The following is a 12,249-nucleotide window of genomic DNA, read 5'->3' as shown; positions in this document are numbered from 1 at the left end:
TTCAAGAAGTCAACAGAATACTCAATTATCTCAATCCAAAAAGGCCTTCACCAAGACACATTGAATTAAAATTATCAAAAATCAATGACAAAGACAGACTTCTCAGGGCAGCCAGGGAAAAGAAAACGGTAAATTGTGAAGGAAAACCCATTAGATTATCCTTAGATTTCTCAGCACAAACTTTACAAGCCAGAAAGGAGTGGAATCAAATATTTCAACTATTAAGTGAAAGGAACTACTAGCCTAGAATAATGTATCCAGCTAAGCTCTCCTTTAAATATGAAGGAGAAATAAAGAGTTTGCCAGACATAGAAAAATTGAGGGAATTCTTCACCACGAGGCCTGCACTACAGGAAATACTGAAAGGAGTCAGCTCACCTAAAACAAAATGACAAAAAAACCCAAAAAAACAAAACATAATTAAGAGTAAAGTGACTATCAGGCAAATATGAACAGAGGAGTGCAACCCTTACTAAGAACAGGGCATTATAAGCTTAATAATAAGAGAATTGCTATAGCAAGATAGTAATGAATGTTTAGCATACATAGGGAGAAACTGAGATAATAATGACTGAAAAGGGGAGGATTCAAAGATCTGAATTCACAAAGGGGAATAGAGATAAGGAAGTGCAGAAGAAAATGATGACTCTGTGTGTGTGTGTGTGTGTGTGTGTGTGTGTGTATATAAAACTATCCTTTACATATTTGTAATAGTAACCACACACAGAAGATTCAGAACAGAAGTATATAACATAAAACAAGAAGAACCAAAGGCAAAACCCACAAAAGCCAACCAAAATGAAGAAAACAGAAACACAAAGACAAGGAAGCAAAGGAAACACTGAGCTACCAGAAAGCAAAAGATAAAATGGCTATAAGAGACCTCATATTTCAATAATCACCCTAAATGTAAATGGATTGAACTCACCAATAAAAAGGCACAGAGTGGCAGAATGGATCAAACAACAAAACCCAACCATATGCTGCCTCCAGGAGACACACCTCAGCTCCAAAGACAAATATAGACTCAAAGTGAAAGGGTGGAAAATGATATTTCAAGCAAATGGCATTCAAAGAAAAGCGGGAATAGTGGTACTAATATCAGATGAAATAGACTTCAGAATAAAAAAGGAAAAGATACTGAGACACACTTCATAATGATAAAGGAAATCATGCATCGAGAAGACATAACACTAATATCAATGCTCCCAATCAGGGAGCCCCAAAATATGTAAAGCAATTACTAACAGAACTAAAGGAAGAAACAGACCAAAACACTATCATAGGTAGGGACCTAAATATCCCACTGTTGAATATGGACAGATCACCCAAACAGACAATCAATAAGGAAATAACATCCTTAAATGACACAGACCAACTGGACATAATTGACATTTACAGAGCCTTCCATCTCAAAACAACTGCTTATACATTCTTCTCTAGTGCACATGGAACATTCTCGAGGATCGACTACACACTGGAACACAGAGACAGCCTCAACAAATACATGAGGGTTGAAATCATACCAACCATATTCTTGGATCATAATGCTTTGAAACTAGAGATCAACTGCAAAAAGAAAGCAGGAAGAACCACAAATACATGGAAGTTAAACAACATGCTACTGAAGAAAAACTGGGTCAGAGAAGAAATAAAAAGAGAGATCAAGAGATACATAGAAATGAATGATAATGATAGTACAACATATCAAAACTTTTGAGACACAGCAAAAGCGGTCATAAGAGGAAAGTTCTTATCATTACAGGCCTATCTCCAAAAACAAGAATGAGCCCAAATAAACAACCTTACACTTCATCTTAAAAAAATAGAAAGGGAAGAACAAATGAAGCCTAAAGTCAGCAGAAGGAAAGAATTAATCAAAATTAGAGCAGAAATAAATAACATTAAAAACAAAAAACAATAGAAAAAATAAATGCAACAAAGAGCTGGTTCTTTGAGAAGGTTAATAAAATTGACAAAACCCTGGCTAGACTCACTAAAGGAAAAAGAGAAAGGACACAAATAAAATCAGGGATGAAAGAGGGGAAATTATGACTGACCTCTCAGAAATACAAAAGATCATACAAGAATACTATGAAAAAGTATATAACACCAAATTTAATAACCTAGAAGAAATGGACCTGTACTTAGAAAAATATAATCTTCCTAGGCTGAATCAAGAAGAATTGAAAAATCTAAATAGACTGATCAGCAGTATGGAAATTGAAACAATTTCCAAAAACTACCAAAATGTGAAAGTCCAGGACCAGATGGCTTCATGAGTGAATTCTACTGAACATTCAAAGAAGATTTAATACCTATTCTCCTCAAACTCTTCCAAAAACTCGAAGAGGAGGCAATACTAACACAAAAAAGAAAACTATGGACCAATATCTCTCATGAACACAGATTCTAAATAAGATACTAGCAAACCGAATAGAGCAACATATTAAAAAGATTATACACCGCAATCAAGTGGGCTTCATCCCAGAGGCAAAGGGATGGTTCAACATACACAAATTGATTAATGTGATACATCACATAAACAAATTAAAAATAAGAATCATACGTTCTTATTAATAGATGCAGAAAAAGCCTTTGACAAGATACAGCACTCATTTATGATCAAAACACTTAACAAAATTGATATAGAAGGAAAATATCTTAACATAATAAAGGCCATATATGACAAGCCCTCAGCCAACATTATACTTAATGGGGAAAAACTAAAAACCTTCCCTCTAAGATCAGGAACAAGACAAGGCTGTCCACTATCGCCACTGTTATTCGATATAACATTGGAGGTCCTAGCCAGTGCAGTCAGACAAGACAAAGATATAAAAGGCATTCAAATAGGAAACAAGTCAGACTGTTACTGTTTGCAGATGACATGATTCTCTATATAAAAAACCCTAAAGACTCCACAAGAACACTACTCTAGAAACAATAAGCAAATACAGTAGTCTCTGGATGCAAAATCAACGTTCAAAAATCCATAGCATTCCTATACTCTAATAATGAACAGTCAGAAAAAGAAGTGGAAAAAGTGATTCCTTTTTCAATTGCAAGAAAAGAATAAAATACCTAGGAATAAATTTAATGAAACATGTGAAGGACCTATATAATGAAAACTACAAGACCCTATTAAAAGAAATAGAAGAAGATACAAAGAAATAGAAAGATATTCCATGTTTTCGAGTTGGAAGAATCAACATAGTTAAAATAACCTTATTATCTAAAGCATTACACAGACTTAATGCAATACCCATCAAAATCCCATCGGAATTTTTTAAAGAAATAGAACAACAACAAAAAATCATCAGATTTGTATGGAAGCACAAAAGACCCCGAATTGCCAAAGCTATTCTGAGAAAAAAAGGAGGCTGGAGGAATCACTCTGCCCAACTTCAAATTATACTACAAAGTGGCAGTAATCAAAACAGCATGGTATTGGCAGAAAACAGACACATGGACCAGTGGAACAGAATCGAGAGTCCAGAAGTAAATCCATATTTACATGAGTAAATAATTTTCAACAAAAAAGCCAAAAACATACAGTGGAGAAAGGAAAGCCTCTTTAATAAATGGTCCTGGGAAAACTGGAAAGCCACCTGCAAAAAAATGAAACTAGACTGTTGTCTAGCACCACACACCAAAATTAACTCAAAATGGATTAAGGATCTGAATATAAGACCTGAAACAATAAAATACATAGAAGAAAAATAAGAACAAAACTCATGGACCTTGGACTTAAAGAGGATTTTATGAATTTGAACTCAAAAGCAAGGGAAGTAAAATCTAAAATGAATGAATGGGACTACATCAAACTAAAAAGCTTCTGCTCAGCAAAAGAAATCATCAACAAGGTAAAGAGACAACCATCCAAATGGGAAAATATATTTGCAAACAATGCCTCCAATAAAGGCCTAATATTCAAAATATACAAAGAACTCATATGACTCAATAACAAAAACAAATGATCCAATCAAAAACTGGGCAGAGGACCTGACAGATACTTCTCCCTAGAGGACATACAAATGGCTAATAACTATTCGAAAAGATGCTCAACATCGATAGCTATTAGGGAAATGCAAATCGAAATCACAATAAGGTACTATCTCACACCTGTTAGAATAGCTTTAATCAACAAGACAAGTAAAAACAAACATTGGAGAGGAGATACGGAGAAATGGGAACCATCATACACTGCTGTTGGGACTGCAAATTGGTACAGCCACTATGGAAAACAGTATGGAGGTTCTTCAAAAAATTAAGAATTGATCTACCATATGACTCAGCAATCCCTCTACTGGATTAATACCCCAAAGACTTGATAACCCATATCTGTAAAGATATTTGCACACTGATGTTCATAGCAGCATTATTCACAGTGGTTAGGACATGGAAGTAACTGAGGTGTCCTATGATAGATGATTTGATAAAGAAGCTGTGGTAAATATACAATGGCATATTACTCAGCCATAAGAAGAGACGAAATACTGCCATTTACAACAGCATGGATGGACCTCGAGATAATCATGCTAAGCGAAATAAGCCAGACAGAAAACGTTGAAAATCACATGATATCACTTATATGTGGGAGATAACAAACAGAGACACATGGACTATAAACTAGTGGTTACCAGAGGGTAGGGGATGGGGGAGGTGGAGGGAGGTAAATGGAGTAAAGTGGGTCAAATATGTGGTGACAGAAAGAAATCTAACTATGGGATGTGGACACGCAGTGTAAATATATATATGCCTTACTGTTAAAGTGTATAGCAGAGATTTATTGGATTTAATTAATGTCACCATAAAAAATAAATTTAAAAATTTTTAAATCTGACCAAAAAGTGTGTGTGTGTGTGTGTGTGTGTGTGTGTGTGTGTGTGTGTGTGTGTGGGGTGTGGGTGGGGATGGGGTCCTTAAAAATGGCTAAAACATGAATAGGCTACTCACAAAAGTTAAATTTGGTAATGAATATATGAAAGGGGGCTAAGCCTCCCTAAAGATCTATTAAATACAATTTATAAACCATTAAATATAACTTTCAAGTACCAGTTTCTCAAAGACCTTTAAAATCAAGACTATGCAATATTGTTAACTTGGTGGAAAGTAATTAAAATGAAAGGGTAAACGGGGTCTCAATTTCAAGAAGGCGATTGGTGTCATGTCTAAAAATGAATTTTATTATATTTTAGGCTATATTTACTCATGCAAAAGTACTAGAAAAATACAGGGATGTCTAGTGTAGCATTTTAATTTGTTTTTGGAAATTTTCTGACATAAAATTTACATAAAACTCACCATTTTAACCATTTTAAAGTGTACAAATAAATTTTAGCATATTAAAAATATAGAATCATTACCACTATTTAATTCCAGAACATTGCCATCATCCCCAAAATAAAATTATCAGTTAGCAGTCAATCACAAGTTCCCCTCCCTCCATTTTATGGCATCTATAATTTACTTTCTGTATCTATGGTTTTGCCTATTTTGTACATTCATAAAATAAAATCATACAACATGAGTCGGTTGAGTCTGGCTTCTTTCATTCAACATAATGTTTCTAACATCTTTTTATAATGTGGTGTGTATCAGAATTTCTTTCCTTTTTACAACTGAATATTCTACTGTTTGGATACCGTACATATTGTTTATCCATTTTTGAGTCGGTGGACATTGGGGCTGTTTCTACTTTTGGCTATTATCAGTAATGCTGCTATGAACATTTGAGGATTAGTTAACTCTTTTCCACAGCAGCTGCAACATTTTACATTCCTACTAGCAATGTATGAGGGTGTATGTTTCACTATATCCTTGGCAACATTTATTTTGTTTCTTTTATCATCATCATCATCCATTCAGTGTGAAATGGTATCTCATTATGGTTTTCATTTGCATTTTCCTAGTGTATAAAGATTTATAACATCTTTTCATGTGCTTATTGTCAATGGCTATTTTGAGAACTGTCTATTCATATCCTTTGCTAATTTTATAACTTGGGTCGTTTATCTTTTTATTATGGAGTTCTAAGAGTTCTTTATATATTCTACATAGTAGATCCTTATGTGAATTGCAAGTATTTTCTTCTAGTATGTTGGTCATCTTTTCACTTTCTTAACTGTGTCCACAGACAAACATTTCATTTTGATGAAATCCAAATTATCATTTTTTTCTTTTGCTGCTTGTGGTTTTGGTATCACATTAAAGAAACTTTTCCCTAAAGCAATATCATAAAAATCTACATTTCTAAGAATTTTATATTTTTAGCTTTTACATTTATATCTTCAATCTATTTTGAGTTAATTTTGATATCAGGTATGAGGTAGGTATTTGGTTTCATTTTTCTCCATGTGGATATCTATTTGTTACAACACCAAATTTTAAAAAGACTACTCCTGTTGAGCGATCTTGGCAACCTTCTCTAAAATTAATTGGCCATAGATATATGGATTTTTTTTTTCAGATGCTCAAGTCAATTTCATTGATCTATATGTCTATCCTTATAATAGTACTACACTGTTTTGATTACAAGTCAGTAGGGATGGTGGAGGGGGGACTGCGTTTGACTCAGGGATGTAGGGCTTGGGGGCCTGCCTGCTTAATTTTGCTCCTGCTAATTGTTCAGGGCCAAAACTTCAATGCAGTGTTATCTCTGTCTTCATCATTTTTCTTTCTGGACAATGAAGTTAAAATTCCCTTCCCAGCTCTCCTATGGAGTTTTATAAATGTGGCCTCCCTATCACTATTTAACATGCACTGCTAAAAACTCGATAAATAGCCACTGTCATTTGCAGACTAAGTCTTCACATGACTAAATGATTTATTTAGAAGTTTCATAATAAGTTTTGAAATCAAGAATTGTGATTCATCTAACTTTGTTCTTCATTTGAGGTCCCCTACATTTGCATTTTATAATCAGATTGTCAGTTTCTGCAAAAAGGCTGTTGGAATTTTGATAAGAATTGCATTGAATTAGTAGAACAATCTATGAACATGGTCGATCTTTGCATTTATTATTCTTTAATTTTTTAAGCAGTACTTTGTAGTTTGTGTACAAGTGTTGCACTTCTTTGATTAAATTTATTTCTAAGTATTGTATTACTTATGCCATTTTGAATGATTGCTTTCTTAATTTCATTATGAGATTGTAAAGTGCTAGTGCATAGAAATACAACTGATACTTGTTTTTTGATCTTGTATCCTGCAACATTACTGAACCTATTAGCTCTAAGTTTGCATGTGTGTGGATATGTCTTTGTTTAGAATTTCTACAGATATGATCATTATCATTTGTGAATAGAAATAGTTTTACTTCTTTCTTTCCATCTGGATGACTATTTTATTCTAGTGCTTTATAGCCCTGGGACTTTCAGTACAATGTTGAATAAAAGTGCCAAGAACAGATAGGTCTTATTCCTGATCTCAGGAGGAAAATTTTCCATCTTTTATCATTAAGTATGTTGTTAGCTGTGGGTTTTTCATTGATACTGTTTATCAGGCTGAGAAAGTTCCCTTCTATTCCTTTTTTGTTTAGTGTGTTTTTTTTTTTTAAATTAAGTTTATTGGGGTAACACTGGTTAATACAATTATATAATTTTCAGGTGTACATTATAATTTAACATCTATATATTCTATTGTGTGTTTACCACCCAAAGTCCAGTTTCCTTCAGCTACCATATATTTGATCCCCTTTACCTACTTCACCCTCCCCCTGTGTTTAGTGTTTTTATCATAAAATGGTGTTGGTTTTTGTCAAATGATTGCTTTTTCTTGTTTTAGTCTAGTAATATGGTGTATTACACTGAATGTTATTCATATATTGAATCAACCTTGCAAACTGGGGTAAGGTCATAGTGTCTAGAAGGTCATGGTGTCTAATTCTTTTACTATGCTATAGGATTTAGTTTGCTACTGCTTTAAAGATTTTTGTATCAATATTCATAAGGGATATTTATCTGTAGTAGTAGTTGTTTCTAATTTCTCCTGCAATTTATTCTTTGACCCATTCATTACTCAGAAGCGCGTGTGGGATGAATAATATATCCCCAAAAAGATACGCTGAAATTCTGATACCTACTATGTGACCTTTGGAAATAGGTTCGTTGCAGAGGGTATTAGTAAAATCAAGATGAGGTCATACAGGAGTAAGGTAGGCCCCTAATCCAAGATGACCACTGTCCTTAAAAGAAGACAGCCATGGACATGGTTCTATAGTAGAGTGGTTAGCACGTCTGCTTCACACACACAAGGTCCTTGGTTTGCGCCCCAGTGGAGCCACGGTCTTTGGTCTATGGCCATGCCACCCTGAGCAAGCACAATGTCTGATCTTGGAAGCTAAGCAGGATCGGGCCTAGTTACTACTTGGATAGGAGACTCCCTAGGAAGACCAAGTGCAGTAGGCATAAATAATCATCATCGTCATCATCATCATCCAGCCATGTGAAGACAGACACACAAGGAGAATGCCTTGTGACAGTAAGGTACAGATTGAAGTTCTGTAGCTTCAATTCAAGGAAAACCAAAGATTGCCAGGAAACTATCAACCAGGAAGAGGGAAGGAAGAATACCCCTGCTGGTTTTACAGAAATGTGTGGCCTGCCAACACCTTGATTTCTAGCCTCTCGAACTGTGATACAATGAACTTCTTTAAAGTTTGTGACACTTCGTTGCAGCAGCCCTAGGACTAACACAGTGTGTTGTTTGTTTGTTTATTTTTGTAATTTTATTGAAGAATAACCAACAGATATAATTGCATATATTTAAAGTGTACAGTATGATAATTTGATAGACATATACACTGTGGAACAATAAACCAAGATCAAGATAATTAACCCTCCATTATCTCACATAGTTCATTCGTGTGTCTGTGTGTGCACGCGTATGCATGTATGAATGGGTGCAGTGAGAACATTTAAAGTCTTTCAGAATCTTTCTAGTATACAATACTATATTATTAACTATAGTGGCTGTTCTGTACATTAGATCATCAGAACTCATAAATAAAAGTTTGTACTCTTGACCTACATTTCCCCATTTCCCCCTCCCCTCAGCTCCTGGCAACCACTGTTCTATTTTGTTTTGTTTTGTTTTTTTTTTGGATTATACATATAAGTAATACCATGTAGTATTTGTCTCTTTGGCTTAATTCGCTTACATAATAACCTCCAGGTTCATCTATGTTGTCTCATTCATTCTTTTTTATAACTGAATAGCATTCCCTTGCATATATATACATATTCTTTATTCATTTGTTGAAGGACATTTAGGTTGTTTTCATATCTTGGGTATTGTGAATAATGCTGCAGTAAACATGGGAGTGCAGACATCTGGTAGAGATTCTGATTTCATTTACTTCAGATATATACCTAGTAGTGGGATTGCTGGATCATAATTTCTACATATTTGTGAATTATTCAAATTCCCTTATTAATTTTTAATTTCATTTCATTTAGAGAACATGCTTTTAATGATTTCAATTTTTAAAAAATTTACTGAGTTTAGTTTTGTGACCTAATTTTAGGTTTCTCCTGGAGAGAATTTCAAGCATACTTGAAAAGAATGTGTATTTTGCTATTGTTGGGTAAAATGTTATATAGATGTTGGTTAGTTCTAGTTGAGTAATAGTGTTATTTAAGCCTTCTAATTCCTGTCTGATCTTCTAATTTTTCTACTCAGTATTGAAAGTAGAGTAGCAATGTCTTCAGCTATTATTGTTGGACTTGCTATTTCTCCCAACAAGTCTGTGTTTTTGTTTCATGTATTTTGGGGATCTCTCGTTAGGTTCATGTGTGTTTAAAATTGATACATATTTTTGATGTAGTCACCCTTTTATTATTATACGTTTTTCTTCGCTTCTCATAACAATTGTTGTCCTAGAGTCTCTTTTGTTTGATATTAGTAGAGCTACACCAGCTCTCTTTTAGTTAGCATTTGCATAAAATATCTTTTCCATCTTTTTACTTTCAACCTATCTGTGTCATTGAAAATATAGTGAATCTTTTTGTAGATAGCATATAGTATATTCACCTAATAGTTGTAGCCAATAAAAATTACTCAGGAAAATTTTATATTCAGTTTTATAAATGTCTATTGTTTGAATGTTAATTAGCATTGATTGCATTTATAGTAGGAAAATTAAAGATCTGTCCATTAAAATAAATAGCTTCTAAAATACAGGAGAAGATAAAAGCAAGGTAACATAATATAGATAGTAAATACTTGGAAACAAAGAGAAAAAACATGGATGCAGGGCAAGAATAGCAAAGAAAATGACAGATGTTGAGACCAAGTGTTCACATTAAAGCAGACATACTTGGCTGTTGACTAATGCCAAGGGGAGCCCTTTATGAGGGTCTTCAAAAGTAAATTTTTGGAATGTGAACAGATCTGCCACCTGGCCAGTGACAATGAAAACTTACTAGCTACAGTGATTAAAATGATTGGCATATGTGTTCTATATAATATACTATTACTGGAATTAAAAAATGACATACATTTGTATGACTTTTCATTTCATTTTATAATTGCTAAAGATTTAGGGAGATAGGTAAACTTTAAAACTTGTGAAAAATTTGGTGTTCCATATTGGAAGTATTGAGCAGATAAGAATTTCTAACATTCTTACTATGTATTTATGAGATAATAGCAAAATAACCTTGGGTTATTATAGAATCCTTAATTAAGAAAATAGATCTGGAAGTACGTGCATATTGACTATCTGTCTAGGAAGCCAGATGTTTTGTTCTTTCTGCTACTAGGTTGCATACTTGATCTTATCACTGTCATTTACCATGTTGCTACAAAGGATGTTTCAGGTTTGTCTTTAAGAAAATGTTATCTTTAATTTTATTTCCTATATGTCTTAATTGGTGACATTTTCCACTTAGAAATTAAAGACTAGTGGACCAAAGACAGAAGTCTGACATTAAAAATCCCCTGATTTGTCTTATAATAGATATATAATCATTAAGAAATAAAATGTTAGTGACCATTAAGAAAAATTTACAGTGGTAAATTTTATAAGCACTAATATGGCAAATATCCTTGAACCTGGAAGCATTAATTAAAATATTATAATAATTAATCTTTTAAGTTAAGATTTTTTTAAACAAAAAGTATAAGATTACAGTAAACACTGAATTTCTCTTTGTTCTCCTCACATATATCCTCCACATCCCCAGAGGAAAATTATACTTGCATATACTCAGTTTATTTTAAAAAAATATATATATTTACATAAATGCTGGTGTAATATATGCATTTTTCAAACTTGATTTCTTTCACTCAACAATTTCATTTTCAAAATCTGCCCATGGTGTATGCTTGTAGTTAAATATGACATATTAAACATATATTAATCTCTGCTTCTTCCTTAAACTACAGAGAAAATTTAATAAAGCAATAAATCCAAAGGACAAAGATTGTGGTGATGCCAAAGAGAGAAAGTCAACAAAACAAAGCAAATGAATGAATGGCGACTAATGTAGCAAACTGGAGAAGGCTAAAACTAAATCTGCAGGATATGGAGCAGGGTTACATCCAAAAAAAGGAGTTCATTTTATGAGACAAAATGCTAGCACTGTGCAGTGCTGTAAGTAGGGATTTAGACTAAAAATAAGATAACAGGATGAAGGCTCTTATAAACAGTGGGTTAATTTTCTCATCTCATGCTTCATACAAGGCCCCTAAGAGACTACATTCCTTCACTACTGCAGGGGTTAGAGGACAGGTAAGGAATTGATTACAAAGAGGCCTCAAAAAGGAAATTTTTGAGTGATAGAATTCTTCTACATAGTACTTCTACACATGATTCTATTTTTTAAGAACCATACACTTGCATACCACAAAGAATGGGGAAACAGCAATAATAATTTAATTTTAAGGTATGTAGTAAAGAATGCAGTGTGTGACAAACGAGTATAACATATAATCTTACTGAGCAGGGTAGAAAAACTGACAAAAGTAAGTTTGGAAAGCAGTGTTTTACTGGATATTTTAAGATTAAATGCAAAAGATTATACATCAACCCCATACTATTATTGGTACATATTTTTCTCACCACAATTCTAAAATTACATGTATATGATGATTGAACACATAAGTAAATAAATAACAGTTGATGGAAGCCAGGTTTCTCACCTTCAGAGAAAGGAGGAAAGGCTAGAATAAACCCTGTGGTTCTGACTGGATTAAAAGTGGAGACACCAATATGAACTCTTGTTCACTTTACTATCTATTCAG

The sequence above is a fragment of the Pteropus medius genome, unplaced genomic scaffold (assembly GCF_902729225.1).
Source record: "Pteropus medius unplaced genomic scaffold, Ma_sr-lr_union100, whole genome shotgun sequence".
In the NCBI taxonomy this organism is placed as follows: domain Eukaryota; kingdom Metazoa; phylum Chordata; class Mammalia; order Chiroptera; family Pteropodidae; genus Pteropus; species Pteropus medius.
This window is presented reverse-complemented; position numbering follows the sequence as displayed.